Here is a 27,490-nt window from a genome sequence, read left to right on the forward strand (position 1 = left end):
TTGTGCTATTGTTTTTGTATACTTTGCTGCAGTATTAAACCAGTTTTTAAAAGTGCTATATAAATACATTTGGCCTTGACATTGACAATAATAATAATAATAATAATAATAATAATGAGCAATGTGCAAGTAAACGCTTCAGGAAGTAAAAAAAAAAAAAATACAATTAAAACTAAGGGAATTTAAACTCCTCAGAGGAAAATACCGGCCAGCTCCATCTTAGTATGTAAATGGGTTTCTGAAGGCAACTCAGCTTAACTATTAATACAGGTAAAATTTCAGTTTAACATCTCTCTGTCTACAGCCAATGAGATGTTATATGCTATGATCCATAATCTATAAAGATATCTAATTTTTCAGTGGTTTTTAAGTATAAATTTGGATTGTATCTTTAGATGTATCTGTACAAAAATGTAGTAATCCAGCTCTGTTTCAGTAATGTCACATTAAGAGCTTTTCCACTAGATTGCCTCTAACCGGTTCGGTCTCGGTCCACCCCGGCCAGATTAATTTTCCATTGAGCCATCTGGTGTGGCTCAGCCCGGTTGTTCTCAGATTTTTATACCTACTTCAGGGGTAGTACTAGCAGGACTCAGCCAGGTACAGCACTGAAACCATTTGATTGACAGCTGACCACATTCCTTGACTTGCTCGTGATATACGTCACTGAAAACTCCAAACATTAGACTTTAGCTGTGGACCACAGACATGCCATCTGCTATCAGAGAACTGATGAGGATGGAGGAGCAATAAGAGTTTAATCAAGTAACACATGCGTAAAGTTTTGGAATGATTTAACATCGCTGCTAGCAGCTTGTTGCTCTGAACAACAAACGGCAATAAAGGAGAGAGAAACAGAGCAGCTGTGGTCAGCTTAATGATGGTGCAGCAGTTTTGTGCCAATTTTATTTTTCCTTTGGATTAAAATAATAATGAAATTTATTATTTGTTCACACCTTTTGACTGCATTACCTAAGTCCAAAAGGTTGCATGTTTAAAAAAAAAAAAAGTGCCAGAATGTAAATATGTATAGCAAAATAACCGAACTGCACTCCACCCGGTTAGTACTCAAAGTGCCAGTGGAAAAATGCCTATTGATAATGTGATACACCATAAAGTTGGAGATTTTAATCATCACTTGTTTATATAGTCAAGAAAATCTGTTTAAGAGTATAGGCCACCACATAAATTATTAGTATTGCAATGCATTATACATGTTCTTTAAGAGGGCTGCACAGTGGCGCAGTTGGTAGCACTGTTGCCTTGCAGCAAGAAGGTCCTGGGTTCGATTCCCGGCCGGGGTCTTTCTGCATGGAGTTTGCATGTTCTCCCTGTGCATGCGTGGGTTCTCTCCGGGTACTCCGGCTTCCTCCCACAGTCCAAAAACATGACTGTTAGGTTAATTGGTCTATCTAAATTCTCCCTAGGTGTGTGTTTGTGTGTGAATGGTTGTTTGTCCTGTCTGTCTTTGTGTTGCCCTGCAACAGACTGGCGACCTGTCCAGGGTGTACCCCGCCTCCCGCCTGGAACGTAGCTGGAGATGGGCACCAGCAACCCTCCCGACCCCATTAGGGACAAGGGTGCACAGACAATGGATGGATGGATGGATGGATGTTCTTTAAGACTGAAATTAACTAAAATACCAATCAAATCAAAAAGGAAAAAAAAGAACCAAAATGTAGACAGCGTTTCACCAGGAGGCCTAGAGTGAGGAGCCCTGCCTCCTCGCTCCCCACCACATAAATTATTAGTTTTGCAATGCATTATATATGTGTTTTTTTAGAGTGAAATTGACCAAAATACCATGTCAAATCAAAAAGGAAAAAAAAGGAACCAAAATGTAGACAGCGTTTCACCAGGAGGCCTAGAGTGAGGAGCCCCACCCCCTCGCTCCTCAGACAGAGTTTGGGGAAGAAGACGGCGGTCGTTCCTTCATTTACTGAAGCTATTCATGTTTACAGGTTAGTAATGTGAAGCTGGTGAAAACTGTCCCCCCTAAAATGTAAAGCGACAAGTTAATTCGGTACTGATTTCGCAATCACATGCTTAGAAGTTAAAAAAAAAGAAGAGTGATTTCTGTTATAATTGCAGTTAGCGAGATTTTTGTTATAACAGTCGTATAACAGCCATATTAGAGATGGCTACATGTATCTATATGCTCTGTTCCACTCCCCGACCCAACTTTATTAAGGTTACGGTGGTATCCTGACATGTGTTGTGTTATCTGTTAAAAGGAAGAGTGCTTGATATGTAGAAGTGCTAAGGTTACTCCCAGCTACATGTAATCAGTTTTCATCAGCGTTTCAAATATTTATTATAGATGTTACAACTTTTCTCTACTGTGTAATCGATACCACTGTACATTCAGTCATATAGTTCTTCAAAGCTTATGAGAGCTTTAAGTAGATTTGGTCATCTAAATATGTCCATTTTAAATTATATAACTAATAACATGATTAAGTCTTTCAGAATTATTACAATTCAAAGAAATTAGTAGCCTTAAAATTTTGCTGCACTTGAGAAATTTATGTTCTTTTTATGTAAATTTGTGAGATTTAAATTTATGGTTGAGCTGTTTTGATTTGGCCCTTTGATGCTGTCACAGCTGGTGGGAGCTGATGCTGTTTACTGAAGTGGATGGTATATGGTTGTTTTAAAACAACGGAAGGACACTTGGACATGACTGCACAAAGGAATGTTCATTGTATAATTTAATGATTTCATGATTTCGAGAATTTGTAATAAAAAGACAGAGTATGGGGAAGAAGACGGCGGTCGTTCCTTCATTCACTGAAGCTATTTATGTTTACAGGCTTTCCACTCAAAAGAAAAGAGAAGCGGAGACATCAATAAACATAATTTGTTACAATTGTTTCAACCCAGGTGAGACGTGTAACAATAACGACCCATTTCCCCAGAGAAGAGTGAGCACATGTCAGCGGAATGCGAAATGACCCTGCGAGTTACTGCAGAGGCCAGGTCCAGGGTCCAGACTTTTGGCTCAATATATATCCAGCATGTGAACAAACACTGTTTACTGACATTGAGATAAGAAAAGTTCAGTTAAATAGTGATTGAGACATACAGCTTGTGCAAAGTTTTCTATGACAATATGAGGAAGTAGGTCTTACACTTCACATAACCACCGCACAACCTTTGAAAAACACTACATAAAGCTTCAAACTGATTTGACATGTTCCAGTCAAATCCATGTTACTAGGTCAAAGGTCCTGACTGTGACGTTCAAATTGTCTGCCTGCACCAGACAATATGAACTTATATTGCCTGCGAGTTTAATCACTTATATTGTCTGTTAGTGTGGTGAACACTCTGCTAGATTGTCTGGTGCAGACAGACAATATGAACTTCAATGTATCTAACTGATTGTTAGACATCTAGCATGACTTCAGTAGACTGTTAAAACAGTAAAAAGGAAAACTCCATTTCACTCACCTCCAACCCAAACTACTAAGTTGAAACTAAGGAGGGCCTGGTCAAGATATACCTTTTTAAAACAATTCCCATTTATGCCCTATTTACACAGGATTAGATTTACCTAGGGGAGTAGGGACCACATACTATTCAGAGTTTCCCCCAGTGTAGTGTGGGCCTGGCGGCTGCCATGCTTTATAGAATTTATCAAGATAGGAGTCCATTTTAAATCCACAGCGTTTGCTCTGCTCGCACAGCTCAGTGTGAACTGCAAATGTTCACATTGTCGTTTATTCTACCTGAGATCCCCAGATATTGCTTATTCCATGCGAACAGGGCAGTATGTTCTTACAATTATTTTATGCTAGATTAACTGCTAAAGTTATACAGCATTGCCAAAGTTGCACCCATTTTTGCTACTACCTCTCAGCTGGCTGAAGGAAAGCTACTACACCTTTTCTCTAGCTTTCAAGAAGGTAAAATCTGACTGTCCAGAAATATTTTCTGCTGTAAAAAACACAGACACTCATGCTGTGGAATCTAAAGAAGCAGCACTCGTTACTTTTATAAGACTAACTCTGTTTTAAAACTGTAGATGGTGAGCAACACGTTTGTTAACCAGCCAACTGCAGATTCTAGTAAACCAGATGTCATATAGTAGTGATGCACAATACAACAGCATCAACATCTGTATAAAAAATGATAAACGATGTTTATTATTTTATTTAACATATCAAGATTGGTCCATTAAAAAAAACTACACAGATACTAACAATTGATGTTTATTTTTATCTTGTTTCCTTTAGTGTTTGTGTTTCAGGAGAAGGGACTGGAGATTTGGCATTTGCCAAGTTATGTGACAGAGATAATGATGCAACACAGGATTATGGAGTGTTTAACTGAAAGAGAGACGCAGTGTGGTTGCGTTTAGACAGCATCAAAAGTTTAGGGAAAATATTTTTATAATGCTTGGAATTATAATTTATCATTCAAAATAGCAGTATTAATATTTTAATATCAATATTGGCCCAAATTTTCATATTGGTGCTATAATTTTGTTATACCTCCACAATTCCTCTAGGAAGAAAAAGGTGTATTGTTCTGCACAACAAGCACTTAAACTGAATATTTAAAAATTTGCCCATTATTATTTACTCATTATTTATTGAGTGTACCTCAATAAATAATGCACATATTGTATTTTGTAATTGTATTTTAGAAGAAGTAGCAGCAATTGTTGCTTTTCCACAATTGAACAGTGTGTAACATGTTTGGAGTTCATAGAGTGACTACAAAGGAATATGGGTACTTTGAATTTGTGTAATCATAGTGTGTAAGCCTAATTAAACATTATTCCAGCAATATGCTCTGCTGTTTGATGCTTCATTTTTAAACCAGGTCTGAACTCCAGTCCCTGAGATCAGTGGCATTCCTACTCTAACCCACAACTTCAGCAGGATCTGGTGAGAGACTTCTGGGAAATTTTCTGCCATAATTTGAGAGCACATATTTTCAGTCTGAAAGCAGGATTTCATGTCTTTTGTTCTCAAAACTTAATACTTGTGCTTACATTTTAATTTTGAAAGCAGTGCTTCATGTATTTCTTCTCAAAACTTCTCCTCGCGTTCTGCTCAGACTCTCTGGTCGCTTACAAAACATTTTCTGCTTGCTTCTGGAACAAAAATGCACCATCACTTGGCAACCTCTCGGCCAACAGAATGAAATGTACTTGGTGCATTTGTTTCATTCTAGCAGGTTTGCCTGTGTGGCTCCTATTATTTATTGTAGCAACCTGCGCCACCCGCTGGATGTAGGGAGAAACAACGACCTCAGCTTTTTGCTCCGTGGTACACTGAACATCTATATTTAGACATACATCTAAATATAGATCTATATTTAGATCAGTGATGTGTGGTCAGGGGAGGCAGGTGAGGTAGAGCCTCATCTGTCATCATGGAAAAATAATATATAATGATAAAAATAATTTACATTGCTATATTCACTCTGTGGTTTGTACTATGAAGTGTTTATTTTTCATTAGCTTAACCAATTTTGATTATTTTTCTCCAAAATTGCTTAATTTTCGCAATTTCCCATTCAAATGCTCGGAAGCACAGGCGAGACAGCAGCGAGCTGAGGATTGATCAACCTCTCGCCAACTGCGCTGGCTGCCATTTGATGGGAGAATGTTCCTCCTGTCTTTACGACGCCAATAAAATGGTTTAAAAACATTTAATATATGAACAAATTTTCCATCATTTAGGGTTCTTTGTCACCAACTGTGTGTGTAACTTGTTTTGTGTGCTGAGAAGCGATCATAAACGGGAGAGGTAAGGCAGGCAGGTTTCTTGCCTCATGGCAGGGGGCGCCTCGTTATCACAGACATTGGTTTTGTGACTCCACAACTGCAGAGTAAGTGACAGTGAGCTAGCCATACAGTAAAATAAATAAAGCAGTACAGCGATATATTTATTGTTCTCTCCTCTTCTCCAACGTCAACATGGATGACTACATTTCTACACTTAAACAGTTTTATAAAGTGGATTTTTCAATTGAAGCAGGAAATAACTAAAGGAAGACCAACACCAGAGCTGAAAGGTTTTCTTTGAGACAGACTGATGATACTCAAACTGAGTGGTATACAAGAAAAGACTTGGCTTTGGATGAACGGATATTATCAATAAGCAAAGGCAATAACATTCTTTTGTTTAGTTTTTTATGAAGTGTGCATGTTGTGAGCTGCAGTTTATATGTGTAAAGAATTCAATAAAGAAACAATCCACAATCTACTGTTAGATTAGCTAATAGCAGTGGTAGCTAATCTACCACAGGAATCACTTATTAATAAAATATTAAGCCTAAAAACATATTGAAGCAACAGGCTGAATGTTCTGTTCTTCATGCAAAATATTTTTTGGTGTTAAATCCTAAAACATAAAGTGGCATTGTTGTCACTTGCTATGGCAACGAGTCTGTATCTTGGCTGACACAAAGAGCAAAAATGAAGTCGTTTCAAGTTGTACTTCGATTTTTCCCTTTGCTGTGGAGCATAGTACGGAATTAATAATACCTATATTTCCAAGTTCCATTGAGTTAACGTGGCTGAGGATGACAGTCTTTGTGCCTTCCAGCATTGTACGCAAGCGCAAAATTTCTGTATGTAAATAATGACATGCAAGTTGTGTATATTTATAATTCTATGTTTATAAATCTATATAAGTTTTGAGTACAAGCATTACAAGTTTTGAGAAGAAAGACCTGAAGCCCTGCTTTCAAAATAAAAATATAAGCACAAGTATTAAAATTTTTGATAACAAAGGACATGAAATCCTGCTTTCAGACTGAAAATGCATGCTCTTGGATTATGGCAGAAAAATAATCCTCAAGCGAGCAAGTGAAGATTTGCTCCAAGCACAGACTATTTCTGAGCATGAGGAGAAGTTTTGAGTATGAGAATTACAAGTTTTGAAACGAAAGACATGAAGTCCTGCTTTCAAAATAAAAATGTAAGCACAAGTATTAAAAGTTTTGAGAACAAAAGACATCAAATCCTGCTTTCAGACTGAAAATATGTGCTCTCGAATTTTGGCAGAAAAATTTCCCACAGTCTGGGTACAGTTGTGTAACGATCAAGGCAGGTTAATGCATCCTGAGTCACTGAACCCAGCTGGAGCCTCCACTTAACCCCCCACTCGGAGCCTGCTGTGATCAGGAGAAGGTCAAGAACTCTGGTCTTATCTATTTATAAAGCTCTCATCACTATTCAGGTCTTTAAGCACATACCAGGTTCATGCCGATATAAAGTGACCAGCATACCGATGTTACCGCAATCCTGTAAATAATGTCAACGTTTAAAACATTATACGTCTTAAACGTATAATGTTTAAAACGCTAAAAACGCTCAGAGTTCTACCATTTCTTCACTACAAGCTGGGTGTATTTCTAACCATTTTTAACCCTCAAATAGCTAAAATCACATTATTTACAGGCCTGTGCAGTCAGGTCACAGGCCTGTAAATTATTCTGCCCATCACAATTTCTGATCAGTGTGATTTTAGCTACCAGAAAACTACCAGAGCTCTTAGAATAATTTCTTAATCGTTTATCGATTTATTAAACGGCCGCAGTTGGCTTACATATTTTATCGACAGCACATAATCATTCAATGCGATTGTCGGTCAAACTGTGTTCAGCCTCAAATACAAAATAATACATTATATTTTCTCCGATAATGTAATTGTAATTAAGGAGCCCTGAAGCTTACAATCCCAGCTGTATCAATATTTATGCAGTTTAAGTAAATATTCTTCAAAAACGCTGATCTTCAAGACGTACTTGCACGCTATCGCCCCTTGCTGTCAGAGAAAATTATGGGTCACAGATTTTCCTGTAACACCTGTTTCAACATGAATGCCCCTTTATGGCTGCACTCCGAACTCCATGTAAATGTAGTCAGAAACATTTTAAAACATACTTTCAATTCTTCAATTAATTTGATCCGTCTACCGAATGATTCGAAACAAGTGGGCTCAACTGCACCTTACTTATTTAAAAGAAGCTCAATTAACGCGAGGTTAGTTTGTGTTTTGTTGTCGTTAGTCATGCATCATCAGCAGTGGGTGGTGCTGTTCGTTTAGATTTTCACCAAAAGGTACAGAAAGATGAAGCTAAATTCTGTGCTGGTGTTTGACAGGTAGCACTGGGCATTTCCGCAAACTAGCAACATAACACTAATAAGTAACTTTGTAGGGCGAAAATGGTAATAGTTTTGATATGCTGAATCGAAGTACCAACCTCAACCTGTCTGCCCTTATAAGGTGTTACCGAGCTCTACGTTGAAAGAGTCATGTTACAGTCAAGGTTGCAAGAGGAAGTTCAACCTATGTCCGGTGGCTAATATAGCTGCTGATACCACTACCGAGCTAGCAGCTATTAGCATGGGTAGTCACTCCTAACAGTGAGCTATAACAGGTGAATCCTGCAACGCAGTGCAAAAGCTTGTTCTAATGTCCATCTGTGTATACCTGTCAGATGTGTCGTTGGTTCGTCACAGCCACAGGAGAACAGTCTGCAGAGTAACCTTTCCACCTTGGATGAACAGCTGCTGTATTGAGGGGGAGGGGACAAGATCGGTGGGTTGCACCATTACCGTAGTACCCTGTGCAACACGCACGGAAGCAGACAGTCGGTGTGTGTGTGTGTGTGCGTGCGTGTGTGTGAGTACGTGTGTGGGCGTGAGCGTGTGTAAAATTACTTTTCCTACAGGTTTTAACTCAGAAAATCCATTCATTTCCCTTTTTCACGAAAGGAATTCTAACTGAAGGACAGGGGAAAACTCCGGTTTGTTAACGTGGAGTCAGGGCTGGCCCAAGGAATAAGCAAACTAAGCAGCCGCTTAGGGCCCCAAGGCCACTAAGGGGAGATTTTAAAAAAAAATTTTTTTTTAGTAATAATTTCTGTCATTATAATATGAAAAACACACAATTTCATTATGAAGTGATTTGTCTTTTCAATAATATATATTTGATAATGTATGTAGAAATTATAATTTTATTGGTAAGAAGAAAAAACAATGCTCTTGGGGCCCCTGGTGGCTGCGGTAGGTACCGCACGCTTCGCCTGTAACATGAGCTGCTATGCAATGAGCAGAGCACATCCAAAGGTCCAAAGCTCCGGTCAGAAGTTAAGTAAGCAAAACATTGTCTCAAAAAATGACTTCTTCTTCAGGGAGGAAGAAAAGAAAGAGGAAGAATAGAAAAAAACCAAGATAAAGGTTTGTTTGAATATGTATTGGTAATGTAATGTAAACAATTTGTAAAGCTGCTAATAGAAAATTAGCTTGATAGCGACCTTGAACGGACCAGTCAACAGCCAAACATTTATGCTATGGTCATTGTGTGAAGCTGCGTTTAAACTTTAAATGAGTTGATTCTAATGGTTGGCTCTGTCTATTTCTGAGGTATTTTTGGCCTCAAAAAGCAGTGTTTGATAAATTTTGATAACAATAATTAAAACTTCTCAGTGTTTGACATTATCTAGCAAAATGTTTTTATGTCAGGCTACATAGCTGCTACATCGATGAGCTACTCTATGCTGTAGTTGGGGATATGTTGTTTGCTGCTGAGCATAATTATTTTATGGCTAAAACAAACATTATTTTACATCAACTAATAAGTTATGTGAAACTTCTGTTAAAATCATTTGAAGGCTCAGAATCAGTCCAGTACCGGCACTAGTCCACATTCTCAGGATTTGAATTGTTTTAATTTTGTCTACTAAATTTCTTGCTATATTTCTTCCTAAATATAACAAGAAAGTCACTGAATTGGCAACAGTGGGGTGAATATTGTTAACTGTAAACGTTCAGACTTGACATGGTGGGCCGGTCTGTCAGTCAAACCTCTCACTGAAGAGCAGAAGAGGACAGAGACTGATTTTTTTTTTACCCCTCCAGGGGGTCTTTTTGTGGGCTCTAGTGTCCCTTATATGATAGTAGGCTGACAGGAAACGGGGAAGGAGAAGGGGGAAGACCAAACGTCGTCGGGTCCGGGAGTCGAACCCGCGACGGCCACGTCGAGGACTCAAGGCCTCCAAATACGGGTCGCGCCAACCACTATGCCACCACGGCACGCCCCCGAGACTGATTTTTAAACCTTTGCTGAAGAAGATCAGATTAGGAGATAAGATGGGCTTCACATGTAAGTATCAGCAGATCACGATCCCCCAACATTAAGGAAATTGGAGCCCAGAAATCAACTGGTCGATAAATCCATTGGCCAATAAATGTATCCCATTATTATACATGTCTATAATGTAAACAGCACTGCTAGAGATGCAATAAGTTTATAGCAAGTGTGTGAATGATCTATTGATCGGACTGCTGATTGTAGTCCACATTGTTAGCAGGACTAAAGGTCCCCAAAACCAAATTTCTCTTAGGGCCCCATGGAGGCTTGGGCCGGCCCTGCTTCTTAGTATTGTTTCTCTTGTATAAGAGCTGTTATTGCAGTTGTGTAACTCAAATTGTTAATTTAGAAACTGTCTGAAGTCTCCTGCTGCTACTGGTTGTAATTTCTAGTGATGGCCAAATAAAGCCTCGTGAAGCAATGAAGCTTCCCGCCCATTGCTTTGCCCAAAGGTTCATTATTCGGTGGTTCATTCATTTCTCACTTACATCTGCTGTTGAAACTGTGGCAGCCTTGTCACTCAGATAGACATACTTCAAAAAATTAGTAAATGCAATATTGTCACAATGTTTTTGTCAAACTCATGTTTAGAGAGTCAATTAAATCCTATTTAACTAATCTTTTTTAGTTATTAAAATTATTTGTAGTCAATCCTGGTATATGTTGACTGTCAGTGGCTCTTTTCTTTTGTCATCGACTGATTTGATAATAGACATTTGTTTTAGTGTATTCGGAGTGCGGTGCTTGTTGGGGCGGTTAGTATTCTTTGATTTTTGATTTGCCTCTTGAAAAACTAAAATTCTTCAAAAATTCTCTTTTTCTTGGATTTCTAGCTGGATCTGATCCCTTACATTTGCACTCATCAGGCCATAATTTTATTCTTCCAACAGCTTTAACTCTATTTCTGCTGTGTAAGACTGATATATTTTTGCAGAACAAAGAAATAGTGGAAAATTCAAGAAGGTGAGAATTTTGGAGGTGAAGGGGTTAATTATTTTTATTTAAGAATCTTGTGAGCGATCATCTCGAAGTCTTCCCAGATGTCAGATTTTTTCTTCTTGCTGGCTCCATTTCAATCAAGTTTATTTGTGTAGCACATTTCAACAACAATGCAGTTTCAAAGTGATTTACATAATAAAAACACACAAATATAAAGTCATATACCATAATCAACAATTGAGAAAATTGTTGTTCCTTCATGTATAAAAGGAAACTTTTATACCTTTTATACATGAAGTATAAAAGGTTCCTTTTATTTCGGCCACTGCTGAAGACAAATATTCCTCTGATGCGCGATCAAATAGAATAACCCATGCCATGAAGCAGCACGGCTCATCACGCTTTTATTTTGAAAACCGACACAAATGAAGCAGAGACCCATGCAATGGACCTTACCAAGCTCCGCCCACAACCAACCCAAGTCTCACAAACAAAGCCTCGCGGTGCGTTGTTTCTATGTAAACATGACTTGATTAGTGCATCATTTCTACCGGATTTTCACAATATATCAGCTACTACAATGGACAGAGGAACTAACAAGTTCATGTCATCATCTGGGAGGAGGTTACTGGTTTCTCAGTCACAAGCTGGTTGCAAACCTGAGGCCAGCAGGTGTCAGTCAGTTATGGTAGATCTGAAATTTGGTTTGATGACCTCAATATGAGAAACTACAGACTGATAGGAGGAACCAAAGAGCTCTATAAAGGTAAAGGCAAATCTTCTGAAGTTGGGATATAATTAATTTAATTTCACATAATTACCACGGTAGAAGCCATTTGTTTGTTAAAATTTTATGAAATATATTTGTTCTATTTGATGTTTTTTGTGAATGACGCATACTCACAAACGAACGAGGTACTTAGTCCAACATTTAGAAACTACAGCGGCTGTAATGCGCCACAACAAAGGTAAACAAAGGTAAAATAACCCGTACAGGTGATCAACTCAAAACCACTCGTACCTGTTTACTCTCTCTCTCTCTTTGTAGTTTAAGCACACCTGTTACCGTGGCAATCGCCTGCGCCCCGCAAGACGAGTAAAGATTACGTTAAAAACATAACATTCAGTCCATTACAATATCAAGTTTCCAGGCTTGATATTTATTTCTCGATTATTAATCAGCTCTTCTCTGAACACAGCAATGGTTGATTGACTAGCTGTACTTGGTGCTAGAGTGGCTAACATGAGTAACAGTTTAGTCCAAAGCCTTTTCTGCTAAAATAAAATCTTTAGTGTATATCAGATACAGTACACATTGGATATTAATCTGTTTAGCTAATGTAAGACTGTGTAGCAGACAGGCTTCAAGGTGTAGAAGTTGTATCAGTGCTGCCATTATGCTGTTCTTATCTAACGGGAAGCGTGTGTTTGTGAGACGGCCACGCACGTGACCACGTAGAATGGGCATCAGCCAATGAAAAGCAGCCCCTGTGGTAAGGTGTTACCAGTCACGTGGTTCTCAGGAAGACGACACAAGCAACGAAGCGGGGCTTCATCTGACACGCCCCCTTTTTACTCGGCACACGCCTCGAAGCCTGGCTTCAGATAGCCCATCTGTAGTAATTTCATCTCTCCAATCAATCTTGGCAACATAAAACCGGTATGTACTTTTTATTGCACCCATGCACTTCAATAGTAAAAAAACATGACAATAGTTCATATGTAGAAAATACTGGCAAGCTGATCCTGCTGTTGGGCATGAAGGGACTCTGCTTGGGGTGGAGTCATCTAGCTCTTGTAGGTGAAAATGGCTTCCTCCTCTACATTCTACCGTTTTCCGAAACTACTACACTTGTTTACTTTGGGTTATATTCTATTGTTTGGGGATTGTTCTGTGTGGCCTCTGGCATTGCTGCTGGTAGCAGTGTTTGGTTTTTATATCACTCAATTAAAGCCTTGTTTTGTTTTTTTAAAATTTTTTAAATAGATATATGTCTGAAGTTGAGATGACTTCATTTTAGTACTTGTCCATGTCTATATTGTAGTAGTACTTACTTGCTTTGTTTAATCCCACCCTAATTTGTTTGTGTCCAGGCTGAGGTGAAGGTGGTGGCGGTTCTCCAGGGGTGTTAAACGTCTCAGCTGTATTGAAACAGTTGTAACAATTGATGTTTGTTTTGTTTTGTCTCCGCTTCTCCTTTCTTCTGAGTTGGAAGCCTGTAAACAAGAACAGTTTAGTGAACAAAAGAACGACGGCCGTCTTCTTCCCCAAACTCTGTCTCTTTATTAGAAATTGTCAAAATCATGAAATCATGCAATCATACATTGAACATTCCTTTGTGCATTCATGTCCATGTGTCCTTCCGTTGCTCCAAAACAACCATATTCCATCTACTTCAATAAACAACATCAGCCCCTACCAGCTGTGACAGCATCCAAGGGCCAAATCAAAACAATTCAACAATCAATTTAAATCTTACAGATTTACATAAAAAGAAAACCTATTTCTCAAGTGCAGTGAAATTTTAAGGCTACTAATTTCTTTGAATTGTAATAACTCTGAAAATGTAATCATATTATTAGTTCTATAATTTAATATGGGCATATTTAGATGACTAGATCTAGCTTAAGCTAGTACAGTAGAATCAATTACAAGGTAGTAGGGGAAAAGTGGTAACGTCTATAATAAATGTTTGAAACTCATGAGAACTGATTTCCGGTACATGTAACAGAGAGTAACTTTAACACTTCCTATCAAAAGATAACACAACACGTCAGGATACCACCGTAACTGTCAGGTCTAAATACCTATTAGAGACAATTTAAACAAACACAGGAAAGACAAGAGAGTTAGATTCTTTGTTTCTCACGAGGAGAACGGACAGAGATGTGCTTTCAGTTACAAATCTCCTACCGCTCTGAAAAACACATCTCCCGCTCCTCTGTTTTATTGATTTTAGGAACCCTATCACAGAGAGCACTGCAACTCTAAAAGGGTGGGGTCAAAGCATTTTAGTTGCAGTGCTAAATAACAATCACTAACTAAACACATGTTATCTACAATCTAAATCCTTCCTGCTCCAGGCACGGCGTCGAAAGGGACACGTTGTATAGCTTCAAAGCAACGGCTTTGTAGCACAAAGAACAAAGCAGAGTTTCCTCTAGGGTTGTAAAACTCAGCCAGGAACAACTAGCACCTCCACTTCACAGGGAGTCCTGCTGAGAATATCTGTCACCTTCCTCTTCCAAGGAGGGATTAGGAAGAAATCAGAATTAATGAACACACAGAAACATTATCTAAATGTAACTACAAGGCTACATAATACAACAAATATTTGATAATACTAATAATACAATTTACCCAACATTTCCCTCCTGTTTATCGAATATTTGTTCCATGCCCCTTATCCCTCTAAAAACAGTCACTTCAAATGATTTACAGCTGGGAGTTCATGTTTTGGAAAGCAAACATGTATACACTCAGAGGTCACACCCAGTCCAAAAGCCAGGATCTGGATACCTGTCAGAAGAATCCTCATCAGAGTATCCTTTGTCAACGTCAGACTTTTTTCTCTAATAAAGGATACATCTGTGCCATCACCTATCACAAGTTGTTAAAACAGACATTACATCATCGACAGGAGTTTTCATTAGCATCATAAACATAAGCACAACACAACATTCTCTAGTGTCATCGTCATCATCAGTGTCAGCATAATCAAACAATGGCTTAACTTAAAGAAAGTAAATTTGCTTTGTCATTTTCCATCAAGGGAATTACTTTAATCCTTTTTATCAAAGAAGCAGACCTTGAATGAGACCACATCCGCAGGGCACCAGGAAAACAGCTGCAAAACTGTTATGACAAAACAGAGATCAGATTCTCCAAAGGCATCAATTCATTTGTGTAGTCATCACAAATATCTTCCAATTCACTGTATCCGAGTGAATTCTCCAACGCTCGTGGCTCTGTGGCTGCTATCGTCAAAACAAGTGTGCAACCGCTTCTTCAAGCAGTGGCACTCTGCCTCAGAGACAACAGCTTGTGTTGCAGAGTTCAGAGTCAGGCTTGGAGCTCAGAACTCCAAGCCAGTCTGTATGTAGTTAGCCATGAGCAACTCATCACGTGAAGCCTTATCTCCTACTTTGTCCAGTTCTGCTCATTAAATGGTGGATGTAATCTATTCAATCTATGCTTCAATTATATATATATCACAACTCCAACCGATGGAAAATACCAAAACCCTGTAATCACCAGCTTCAAAAGACACGTTTCCAAAGTAATGTTTTGCCAAAATGTTAAACATATGCAGATCTTCCTCTTAAACCAATCTTATAAAATAGAACTAAACAAACAAAACAAAACAAATAAACAAAAGCTTAAAATTCGCCGCAGTTGTACAGTTTACATTTATCATCAAAACAATGAATATCAATGTGAATTAGACAGTCCAGTTTAAATTACTTTTATAGTACAAACTGGATCTTACTGGTTATTTGTCTAAAACATTCAACATGCTTTCCTTAAACAAAATTCAAAAGAGTTAAACCTGGAGAAATTATAATGTCAACTTAACAAATCTAGACATTTTCAAAATATACCAATTTTACCTAGGTCTTTTACTTGTCGTTGAATTTAAAGTTTTATTCAAAATCGTTTTAAATGGATATAAATCAAAACAAAATCAAGTTTAGAAAAATCCCCATAATCCCACCTGAGTACTTTTACTGATTAGTGATAACTTTAATCAATAACAGATTCTTCAAAACATTTCTTAAAACATTCTTGCTCCATTAAATTAATGCTCTGAAAATGGCTAACACAATAATATTTTTAATTTCTATAATTGTTTTCCCAAGTTAATTTACCAAAATATGCTTCATTAATCGCTATAAATTTGTTATCTATCGTTTCAAAATACTTTAGCCCATTGTCAGAACATCTTTCAATGGAGAACGACTCAAATCCATTCAAAAGAAACATATTTCACCAGACCATATCTTTCCTTTCACTTTTTTATGTGTAACACAGATCAAACATGTTCTTCAAATAAAAAAAATTTTATTTAAGTAATATAAAAGATAAACCTAGAACATATTCTCCCCCCTGATGATGCATTAACTGCTAACGCATCACAATTTCTACTACTTTAAATAACAATGTTTATGAAACAGGTTTATGATGTTCCCTGAGAAATTCTACCAAATTCAATGCTGCCTTTTTCCCAAAAGGGAAACTCGTCAAAACAAACAAAACAATTTATTTTAGCATGCTTTAAATCTTCAAGATTACTATTTTCCCAAAACACTTCACATTACAGTTTTAAAGCTCCTTATCTCATTTTACTCTTATGATTGTCAGATAATTCATTTTACAAACTCCTCAAAAATTTTCACTAGTGTTTGACAAAGCGTGTTTACCAATTAAGACTCTGTGAAGGGTTTGCATAAATCAGCCAGAGAGACGTTGAAGAAAATTCAAAATATAGTCAATAAAAAAAAAAAAATCCAAAAAATGATAAATTGGGCCCATACTGAAATCAACATAAAAACACAATACAGGTAGTAACAGAACAACTCAAACACAAACTGACCTAACATAGACATGAGGGGACATTAGATAATGGCTGATCAGACCATTAACACACACTAAGGGGTAATTAAACACACAAAACCCTAACAAATACTGGTCAGTATATGACTAAATCTACAAATGAAAGAAAGTAATTAGTAATATTTAACAAAATAAAAGCACTGATACTTAAAGTTAACTAAATGAGTGCCCAACAAATAGCCAACCAAAGAGTCAGACCAACGAAAACAATTCAAAAATAAAAATCCAAACTACTCACTACTCAATATATAAAGTAATATTAAAAGAAAACAGTAAATCATTACCAAGAGTATTTGTGTGTGACAGTCAGGACAGCTGTCACAGACTCAGTGATTGGATGCAAAAAACTTACATTTAACATTTTCCACATTATTTCAATGCTCATTAAGTATTTGCTTGTTGAAACTATCTACACTAATCTGAGCAACCTCTATTGTCAGATCACAAAACAAACCCTTAAGCCCACCATAAACCCCTCCCTCACTTCTCAGAGGGACCGACTTTATGGCAGGAAAGAGAATTAATAAGGATTTTAGGAGGAACTCTTAATTTTTCTACTGCTTTATTAGGCTTTGACACTCGAATCATCAGATATGTTTTAGTTTCTTCTAATTTTAAAATTTGAACTTAAAAACCTTTTGTCGTTCCACTACTAAAATTGTAATTTATATTCTGATATTTTGTCAGGAGGTACTTTTAGATGATGGGAGAGAAAGTGATTTACATCACACCTTCCCATTCTGTCCCGCTGAGTTGCTGCAAGGGAGTTACTTCGCACTTAAAATTAGTGGTATGCAAAGAGGCTTCACATGCTAATTAGTTGAATCTAGTGGGGGTAGAAGTTACAGCACAGCTGTCGCTTGTTCTCCCGTGCTGAATGTCTGTGAGTGAGGGTTGCAACTCCTGCGTGGGCTTCATTATTCTCATGTCTAAATAAACATACTTATCGCTTTTTCCAGTGTTGTTCAATTTATGTATGTTTCTTAATTTTCTTATTTTATTTGCAGCCCTCTCGTCTTTCTGTAGGCACTATTTAATCATCTCTTATTACAGTTTAATATTGATTCTCTACAATAGTTCCATATGATCCTTTTTCATTAACCAATAAGTTATTTCTAACTTAATATTATCCTTCAACAACAATTTTGTACAGTGTAGCAAACTTTTTCTATATTCAATCAATTTCTAGTCAACAAGTGAGTTACTTCTATTTTATTCTGTCTTATTCATCCATAATTCCTGTAGATTTAATAATATTTTATCTATCCTAAAGTTTTGGTCAGTTTAAAAAGACTGATTGTGAAACTATCTAGAATCGGTTGCATACTGCAGTTTGTTGTTATCTGAGCAATGCCTCTTACAGTTAGAGCCTGTTTCTATTTATTTATTCACTTTTGTATCTGTCTTACCATCCCCCCAGTTGAGACATGCAAAACCGCCATGGCTCAACATTACAGCCCACCTATACAAATTTGTCGGCAAGATAGGCCTATTTGCAGGTCACTTATAGATTTGATCTTCTATTTTTGCTCCATTTTTAATCCAAAGAACTTTTTCGTTTTCAGGACTTAATTGTTGCATGTCTATTAGGATCTTATGTCATATGTTTGATTTTTCTTCCATATGTAAGACCTTTATTTGCCCCTCCGCTGCTTTTTTTGCCATCTTATCAGCGAAGGCGTTCCCTAGAGACACTTTATCTGTCCCTGTGGTGTGTGCGGCACATTTACAGATTGCTAATTGTTTTGGCAGCTGCACAGCTTGTAGTAAATCTTTTAATAGGTCTGCATGAGTTGCTATAATAATGTGCTCATACAGGAGAGATGCCTTGCAGACGAAAAAAGTCATATTTGTTTGTCTAAAACCGCATGTGGCATTTTTAATGTTAACTGATAAAACAGTACAATAGGAGCACTAACGTCTACTGCCATAGAAGCAGCAATCACGGCTCTCACACCGTAAGGCAAGGCACACGCCACACTATTAAGTTTGGAAGAAAAATATGCTATTGGTCTCATTTTATCACCATGTTGTTGAACCAGTACCGAGGTCATAAACTGACCTTTGCAATCCACCATCTGGAAAAAAGGTTTCTTATAGTCTGGTAAGGCGAGCGCAGCACTTGACACAAGGGCCTGTTTTATTTCACACAGTGCTTTTTCTGCTTCCTCTGTCCATTCCAAAGAGGAAGACATTTTTAGATCTTTTTCATACATTAGTTTGCTTAAAGGAGCCACAATGTCTGCATAACTAGGCACCCAGTTCCGACAATAGTTAATTAACCCTGTGGAAGCACTAGTTTCTATGTTTGAGGAAGTAGTCACCCAATCGGTAGCTGCTTCACCTTCCTCAACAAGATTACCTAATTGATTCCACTGCTCATTTCTTTGTTTAAACAGAGATACATGCGGGGAGGTCCACATTCTGTCTAAAGATTTTAAATCATCAGGAAGAGCAACAGCTGCAACGGCTGTGTGTTTTGTATCTGTATACAGATAGGCCACTGTGATCTTAGCTGGAGTGACCTTGTTGAGCCTGTCTTCATAATTCTTGTCAGGCCCAGCCGCATTCTTGAACCAAAGAGATATATGTAAATTGTCAGGAGGCATTTGATCTTGCAGGGCAGAGATGGCTTTACCCCCCTCAGTCAGGAGTGCCTGAGCAAAGTTAAGTGGGGGTCTGTCGGGCACATCTAATGTATAACAATAGTGTGGATTTGCATTTCCCTTAACAACAAAGAAATCTCCCTTTTTTATTTCTGACTGCCTTTTAACTGCTATGTGCCCATCAGTGGTTGGAATCAAAGCTAATCCTAGCTGTATAAGGCCATCTCTGCCTAATACGTTTACTGGGCATTCTGGGAGCATCAAAATGGACAACTGACAAGCTTGTCCCTGTGGATCTCTAAGCCAGACTGGCTCCGATTCATTGACTTGTGTTAATTTTCCCCCAGCTGACCTCATGACGACAGTTTCCCCACTAATCTTTACCCCAGAAATGTTTTCTCTGCACGTTGTCCTACATGCACCAGTGTCACAAAGGAAAACTACAGGCCTACCATTCATGAAAAGAGTTATTTCTGGTCTTACACTATCCATAGATAATAAATCCTGTAGATTTAATTGGACCTCTTCACTCTCTAAACTTTCTGATTCTAATCATGCTGACTGATCTGTGTATTTTTCTGGGCAATTTCTGGCTATGTGTCCTTCCTTCCCACAACACCAACATCCTAAATCATTTTGTTTAAAATTATTTTGTCTGTAGTTCCCTCTTCCCATTCTCCCTGTCTGTCCTCTGGGGTTTTGACCTCTACCCCTGAAGCTTCCTCTTCCTCTCCTTTCTTGATTAAATATTTGCTCCTCATCTTGGAAAAAAGGCTCCTGAAACCTTTTTCTTTTCTTTTGAGACCTTTTCTGCGTGTATAGCGTGGTTAATGTATTCATCTAAAATCCCAGTCCTCAATCCTATGTAATGTTGATGCATTCTCAGGCTGTATTCATCAAACAATTCTTCCTCCTCTTCTCGTTTTTGTGCTAATTCTAACCAAAGGTTTACATCCTCATACCCTTCTTTGTGCATTTTCTTTAAATTTGACTTTGTTTTTTGTTTTATTTTATCCTGCAGTACTGTTAGTTTTTGTGAGTTTAGACGGCCGTCAAAGTTATAGTTTGTTATCCATTTATCTAAATGTTTTATTTTATGCGGATCCTGATTTTCAACATATTTCCAGTCATTTGTTTTTAAACTGTCTGTTGGCTTATTCTTACTTATATTTTTTCCCCATTTTTTTTAAATTTTTTTATTTATAAAATTTGGCCCAGTTTGTCGACGCCTAGGGAGTCCTAAAAACTGGGGTTCTGTTCAGTAGGCCAGCAATTGAAACAACCTGTTGAGGTAACCCACGCTTCAACTCTTTTGAGTGGGGGTTCTTACCTCTGCATCCTCAAGAGGTTTGCTGGTTACAATCCTACTGTTTTATATGAGGTAAAATACCAAGTGGTATTTACACCTCCAAGCACTCGCACAATCACACACTTGTTGCGGACTTTAAGTGCCTACTTCGCCGGACTCCGCCGTCCGTTCCAATTACAATTTTAGTGCCTGATTTAAATATTTTTATTGTTGATTAAATTTTATTATTATATATCGAATTGAGGAAATTTTATTGTTGTTATCATTTTATTATTATTCCGAATTTATTAAATTTTATTATTCTCGTTTTTATCGCCTAAAAAATTTTTTTTAATTTTTTTTTATCGCCTAATTAATTAAATTTTACAGCAGGTTTGCACCAGGCTCCGTGCACCTGTTTCAACGAAATTTTGCGCAAGGACTTCGTACGCCCTTCACGGATTTCTGTGCTCTATTTTTACCTGTTAGAGTCTAGAATTTACAGGGTTTTGTATTCGCGCAATGACCCTCAGTCATTCGCCACACTTTTAAACAAGAATCCACTCACCCTCTGTCTTCCCCTCAGAGTCGTCAACCGTCAGATTCCAACAGGTAGGCCGACACCAGCCCTTCAACAGGTTTTGAGAAGTTTCCAATAAGAAACTTGCCGTGCGCACGGTCTTTACCGGAGTCGACCAGACCTGCTGGGATCTGTTCGGTATGTTGTCTTCCGGCTGCAAAGGACCATATAAATGTCAGGTCTAAATACCTATTAGAGACAATTTAAACAAACACAGGAAAGACAAGAGAGTTAGATTCTTTGTTTCTCGCGAGGAGAACGGACAGAGATGTGCTTTCAGTTACAAATCTCCTACCGCTCTGAAAAACACATCTCCCGCTCCTCTGTTTTATTGATTTTAGGAACCCTATCACAGAGAGCACTGCAACTCTAAAAGGGTGGGGTCAAAGCATTTTAGTTGCAGTGCTAAATAACAATCACTAACTAAACACATGTTATCTACAATCTAAATCCTTCCTGCTCCAGGCACGGCGTCGAAAGGGACACGTTGTATAGCTTCAAAGCAACGGCTTTGTAGCACAAAGAACAAAGCAGAGTTTCCTCTAGGGTTGTAAAACTCAGCCAGGAACAACTAACACCTCCACTTCACAGGGAGTCCTGCTGAGAATATCTGTCACCTCCCTCTTCCAAGGAGGGATTAGGAAGAAATCAGAATTAATGAACACACAGAAACATTATCTAAATGTAACTACAAGGCTACATAATACAACAAATATTTGATAATACTAATAATACAATTTACCCAACAGTAACCTTAATAAGATTGGGTCGGGGAGTGGATCGAAGTTTAGATACATGTAGCAAACTCTCTATAACGGCTGTTTTACGACCGTTATAGCTAAAAACCGTAATTATGAAACAAAATCACTCTTTTTCCCTTGAACGTCTAAGCACGTCTAGCATGTAATTACAAAATCAGCACCAAATGAACTTGTAAATCTACATTTTAGCGGGGACAGTTTCCACCAGCTTCACACTACTAACCTGAACAGCTTTAGCGAACGAAAGAACGACCGCCATCTTCTTCCCCAAACTCTGTCTGAGGCGCGAGGGGACGGGGCTCCTCACTCTAGGTCTCCTGGTGAAACGCTGTCTATAATTTGGTTCTTTTTTCTTCTTTAATTTGACGTGGTATTTTGGTCAATTTCACTCTAAAAAAACATATATAATGCATCGTAATACTAATAATTTATGTGGTGTCTTATACCCTTAAATTTTCTTGACTATATAAACAAATGATTATTACAATCTCCCACTTTATGGTGTATCACAGGGGCACTGGTCCTTTGTGCTGTGCGACTGAGCGGTGTTGGGGTTTCTTCATGGTCGAGTGCATGTTCACAAGTGGTTGGGGTAGTTTTTTTTTTTCCATTTGTTTATTTTTCAGGAACCAGTTTCCCACACTTGGACTGCCCTCGCCCTGCTGGTAGGTCTCAGTGCTGCTCATTTCCCTTTCCCGTCCTATTGTAGCTTATTTAAATTTTAAATGTCTTTTAAACAAAACATGGAGCAATAAAATGTAACATTTTATGGAATAAACTCTTGTTCTCATTGGTTTTCAAACTTTGAGTGCCTTACTGGTACTCATTTCTTTGGGTGCAATTCCCAAGGTGGCACTGACACCTTGTTAACCTAAGAGATGCATTTTAAGGGGCAGGAGTATCAAGTTATTTCATACCTTTGTGTTGCCACATTAACTAAAACTTGCTTATTTGAAAGTGAATAACCAAATGGCAAAACCATGAGAAAACTAAGCAAATGGCAGCTCACTCCTACAAACTCTAAGAACTTTTACAAAGGTGTATAGCAAAGAAACGGTGTGCTCAGTTAAGATAAGCTGAAGATGCATAGCAGGAAGTCTATGTCAGTTTTTTTTTTAAAATCAATTACCTCCAGCAGTCCACCAATCAGACATCTCCACGGTCTTCTGGGAGCCAACCAGAAGACCGTTCACTTCAGACAGCTGCACACATGTTTGCATAATTAACCTTACAAAGTCAGGATATGTTGGAATGTCTATGGTTGCACTGAGTGACATTAGTGTTCTATAGGTCAGCTAAATTATATTTGAAGAAAAGCAGAAAAATGTTACGGAAAAAATATTGTTTTATAAAAGGCCTAGATTGTTATATCTATTATATCCTACTTAATATTTACGTGGTTTTGTGGCAGAGCCATGTGTTCACTATGGCTTTGATCATTGCTTTGATCATTGTTTGGCCAAACAATGATGTTTGGCCATAGGCTGTTTTGTTCTTCATCCGTCCCTCATCCACAAATCCTGATCACACTTTGCAAGCACTTTGAAATGCCTTGCTGCTGAAATCTGCTATACAAATAAAATTTGATTTTTGATTTGATCACACTGAGGATGTTGAATGAGGAAGATCGTTTTTAGGGTCCGCTTCATTATTGTAAATGAAGACTTCTAACAAAACATGGAAAAATATGAATGTGGCAGTTTTGTAGGGGGAAATATCAGCACTCTGATTTCATCTGTGCCAGATAAATGTGTTCATCCAAACCTTGCATAACATTCTTAATTCAGACACCCTCGTATGTAAATTATGACATGCAGTAGAAGCTTGCAGGCAATATAAAGCACAAGAAAAAGGGAAAAACTGGCAATATTTTAGTGAGAACCTTGGTGCAAAAAAGGAAAAGAAATACTAATCCTTTGGTTAGATAAAATGGTCACAAATGACAGCTGTACTTGACTTGTGTGACAGCATCTGTGGCTGTGTGTATTAATGAGAGAGAGAGAGTAGCTGGGTGGAGACAATATTATGTGTGCCTGTATCCATCCCATAATAGTTTCCATGTGATCAAGTCAGGCTAAACGTGTGTGTGGCGCATGTTACCAAAGCTGCTGTTTCCTGATTGGATGCTGCCTACACATATTCAGTATGTACCCGCTGGCTCTGAGATTTGTGTATGACGGGGAAAGAGAGAGGGATAGTGGGATATATAAAAGGGGGAGGAGAGAATGACATTGGAAGATGAAATGCACAAACAAAGAGCAAATCTATTCTGAGCCAGGTGAGATCATACATTCTACAGCTGGAAGAGCAGGTAAGAGTCTATCAGTGTTCCATTTGTTTTTTGACTTAAAAGTTGTTTTTCTCTCTTTAAGCATGCTAGCTTGATCACTGAATGTTTTCTGTGACAGAGATTTATATATTTAGTTTCATTTACACATTTAAGACAAAAATATTGGTGAGAATGATGCAGGAAAAAAGTATTCTAGTTTACATCTGTCAGTCATTCACCACTAAGATGACCAAAAGCTTAGTGTGTCTTAGTTGTGTTTTTTTAAAAATGTTATTTCTTTTATTATTTATTTAATTCATTTCCAGTTGTTCCGTATCTTGGGGTGTAATCTGTGTATCTTCTGTGACTTAGCTTCTCCAGGTTCAAGATTTGAGAAGGAGGATATGATTTGAGGGGTAATTTAAATTTTAAAGTATTACCAGCACATGCAACAAGAACCTTTTGTGTGTCCATATGTGGAGTTTGGCTCTGGAATAGTTTAAAGGCTGAACTGAAATGGTGTGTAAGCCTAAAGCAGTTTAAAATAATATATAACGGGATGGTTTTTGATCAACATAGGAATGATGACACAAATTGATTATTAAATTTAAAATATTGTATACATTTATTTAATTTGCAATATAATTCATAGGTCATTTATTGTTTTAACTGGCATTTTGTTTGAGCAGAGTAGATGTTAACAGGCATAAGGGGTGGAAGTGTTTACTTATATCCACTAATTTTCAAACAAGAAACTGTTGAATAATGGAAATTATATTTTGATATTTTAAATATAAATGAGACAAATCAGCAGTTTCGTGGTGGTACACTGTGTAGGTTGTTTGTGTTGTGGTCCTCTGTGATAGACTGATAACCTGTACATGGTTCAAATCATTTTCAATTCAGTTTTACATAGCTACGCCAATTCACACCAAATATCGTCTCAAGGCACTTTACAAAGAAAAAGGGGAAAAAAATATTTTCAATTCAATCACGCATACATTCCAAGTGGTCCTAGTAATTAAACAGTAAAGTATGCTCAATGAATTATTCAAAGTAGTTCAAAAAGTTTTAAAGCAAATGGACATGGTGTGGCCTCATTTAACTGAAAGAGTGCTGGAGATAGTTATCCTGTCCAGTTAATTGACGATGATGGATGAATTCAAGTTGTTTCAGAAAAATGTGAGGTTGTTCCTACACCTCTGAACTGGTCTTGCGTTAGTGATGAAGAAAGAACAAATGGAAGACAATGGAAATAGAGTTTAAACATAAAGAAGTACTGCAAATCAGGGAAACCAAAATATCACCTGCCCAATTTAATATAACCTGAGTAAAACCAAGAAAAAGATTAGTACACGCATTGAAATTGAATTTGAACAATCATTAAGAACATAAAAATAAAAAAGATAGCTTATGGATACAAAAAATCAGCTCATAAATTGATGTGTCCAGGGATCGAGTAGAGTGTAAGACCCCCTGCCCTCAACCTCCATCGACTACTGAAGACAGCTACCAGCCACCCTCCATGAACTCACACAGCATTAAGCTGGCTCAGGAGATGGACAGATGGATGGTCAGACTTAAAGTTACAGATATCTATCACTTGATTCCATTTTAACCTGGATGGGTCTAATAACATGTTCATGAGATGTATCAAAAATGTTCTTTTGATACATAAATCCATTGAATGCATTGCATTCAATGGATTTTGCCAACAGGGTGAATCAATCTGTTCTTTTGTTTTCCTGTTATGAAAGAGACCTGTTAGCAAGGTCACTGTGTGTGCATGGCTTCTAATGGGCTCTTTGCACGTTAGCTTCCGCGTACGGGGATAAGCGGCTCGGTCGCTAAGGGTCTATTGAAAATGGAATTTTACACTAGGTGTTTGCAGGGCGTGGCCATGGTAACAATAATGTACATCTATCAGAAGCCCCAACAAGTAAGCTGGAGAAAGGTTTTAAGATGTACTCCTCGTTATACATTCACAGATATGAAGTTGAGTTTTACTTTCTTTGAACTTTGTGGCTAACATTAACTATAGCTTATGCTAGTAGGAAATATTCTTGGACATTTTCATTTAAAAAAAATGTGCTATTTAAGTATCTAAACATTTTAATCCAGTCTAACGGACAATGTTTTTACTTTATTTTATATTTATTTTCAAGTATATTATGTGTGTTTTATTGTCGTTGGTGTCAAACAGAGACCAAGTAACAGGGATACGGTTGGGGCTTTTGCTTCAGTTGGGGCTTGTGCTTCTTCAGCATGAAGAAGCACAAAAAGCCCAATGGCTTCGCAGTAGGGCAGAACTGGTGTCAGAGTTCGAGTTCAGCTGACTGTTCAAGTTCAAAGTAGAAAAATATGGCCGTGTTCCTTAAGGTCTCCGTGTTATTTCGTTTAATTACTTTTGCATGCTTCTTGTGAAGAGCTCAAATAGAATGGTGTTTACAGCAGTGTGTACAGGCGGATCAGTTGCTCGGCTGTCTGGCTCTAGTTGGTTCACTTGTTCCCATAAACTCACTCTCCCCGGTAGTTGTAGGCTGAAAAAGCTGATCCGGAGTGAAGTGAAGGCTGCAAACTTTGCTGTGCCACTTTTAAATATTGTCGAGACGAATATTTAAAAGCCACAGTCTTCTTAATTCAGGGTCATTTGTAAATCCAAGAAAAATTAAAAGCCCATTATATATTAAAGACAACATTGTTCATGGTATTGCTTTATTTGCTTCTGAAATCCGACCTTGTCTTTTCTAGCCGTCATGGTAACTGAAAACGGAAGAAAGAAAGCTGCATTTCGCTCATGCAGCTATGACGTCAGCGCCTTACGTGCAAAGAGCCCATTCTTTCACACATGCACATACACAAAGCGCACACACCGACTTCTGCAGCTCGTGTTAGACCACCACTACCAGTTGACAAATTTCACATACAGTACATGCATCAATGAAGTCATGAGACAGATTGATGTATCTATTTTATCCCTACGGTATTTTACCGTATTTTAGTAAATAAGGTAAAATACTGGCAGTTTTGGTTGCCAGAATCCTCCTGAGACCCGGCCCATTCATTTGTGTCCTTTATAGTGGACATTTTGTTCACCTGTATTTTCTTTTACTATTTTGAGTTACCCTATCAAGCCCTGCAGTACTCTTTAGAGGACATCCTGGGCTTTCCAGTGATGTGTCATGTGATAGGTTTGCATGCTGGGAACTCACTTTCTTTTCAATCAAAATGGCTGGCATACCAACAACCACATTTTATGGAAAGAGGAAAGGTAAGCAAATTATTCTTTATCTATTGCTATTTTTACCATGATAA

At 37.8% G+C, this 27,490-nt stretch overlaps 2 protein-coding genes and 1 long non-coding RNA gene across 5 annotated transcripts in view; 2 read left to right on the forward strand and 1 right to left on the reverse strand.

The window, feature by feature from the left end:
* The window catches only part of agla (amylo-alpha-1, 6-glucosidase, 4-alpha-glucanotransferase a), a 140,815-nt gene extending 127,555 nt beyond the window's left edge, over positions 1–13,260 (reverse strand). Inside the window, exon 1 of one of the 3 annotated variants that reach the window (XM_028019989.1) lies at positions 13,113–13,260. The gene's annotated coding sequence lies outside the window, so the exon portion shown is untranslated. Of the gene's footprint in view, positions 1–8,456; positions 8,579–13,112 lie in introns of those variants that run through there. The other 2 variants (XM_028019988.1, XM_028019990.1) reach the window with 2 other exon arrangements.
* On the forward strand, positions 3,087–16,534 carry LOC114146164 (uncharacterized). Its single transcript, XR_003595854.1, has 3 exons — positions 3,087–3,097; positions 4,655–4,656; positions 15,166–16,534. It is a non-coding gene; the product is annotated as an uncharacterized LOC114146164 (long non-coding RNA).
* Positions 16,535–23,641: 7,107 nt separating this feature from the next.
* LOC114146161 (uncharacterized) overlaps positions 23,642–27,490 on the forward strand; it is a 38,051-nt gene continuing 34,202 nt past the window's right edge. The window contains exon 1 of the mRNA XM_028019997.1: positions 23,642–24,217. The gene's annotated coding sequence lies outside the window, so the exon portion shown is untranslated. The remainder of the gene's footprint in view (positions 24,218–27,490) is intronic.

Source organism: Xiphophorus couchianus, chromosome 6 (genome assembly GCF_001444195.1).
Source record: "Xiphophorus couchianus chromosome 6, X_couchianus-1.0, whole genome shotgun sequence".
NCBI lineage: Eukaryota > Metazoa > Chordata > Actinopteri > Cyprinodontiformes > Poeciliidae > Xiphophorus > Xiphophorus couchianus.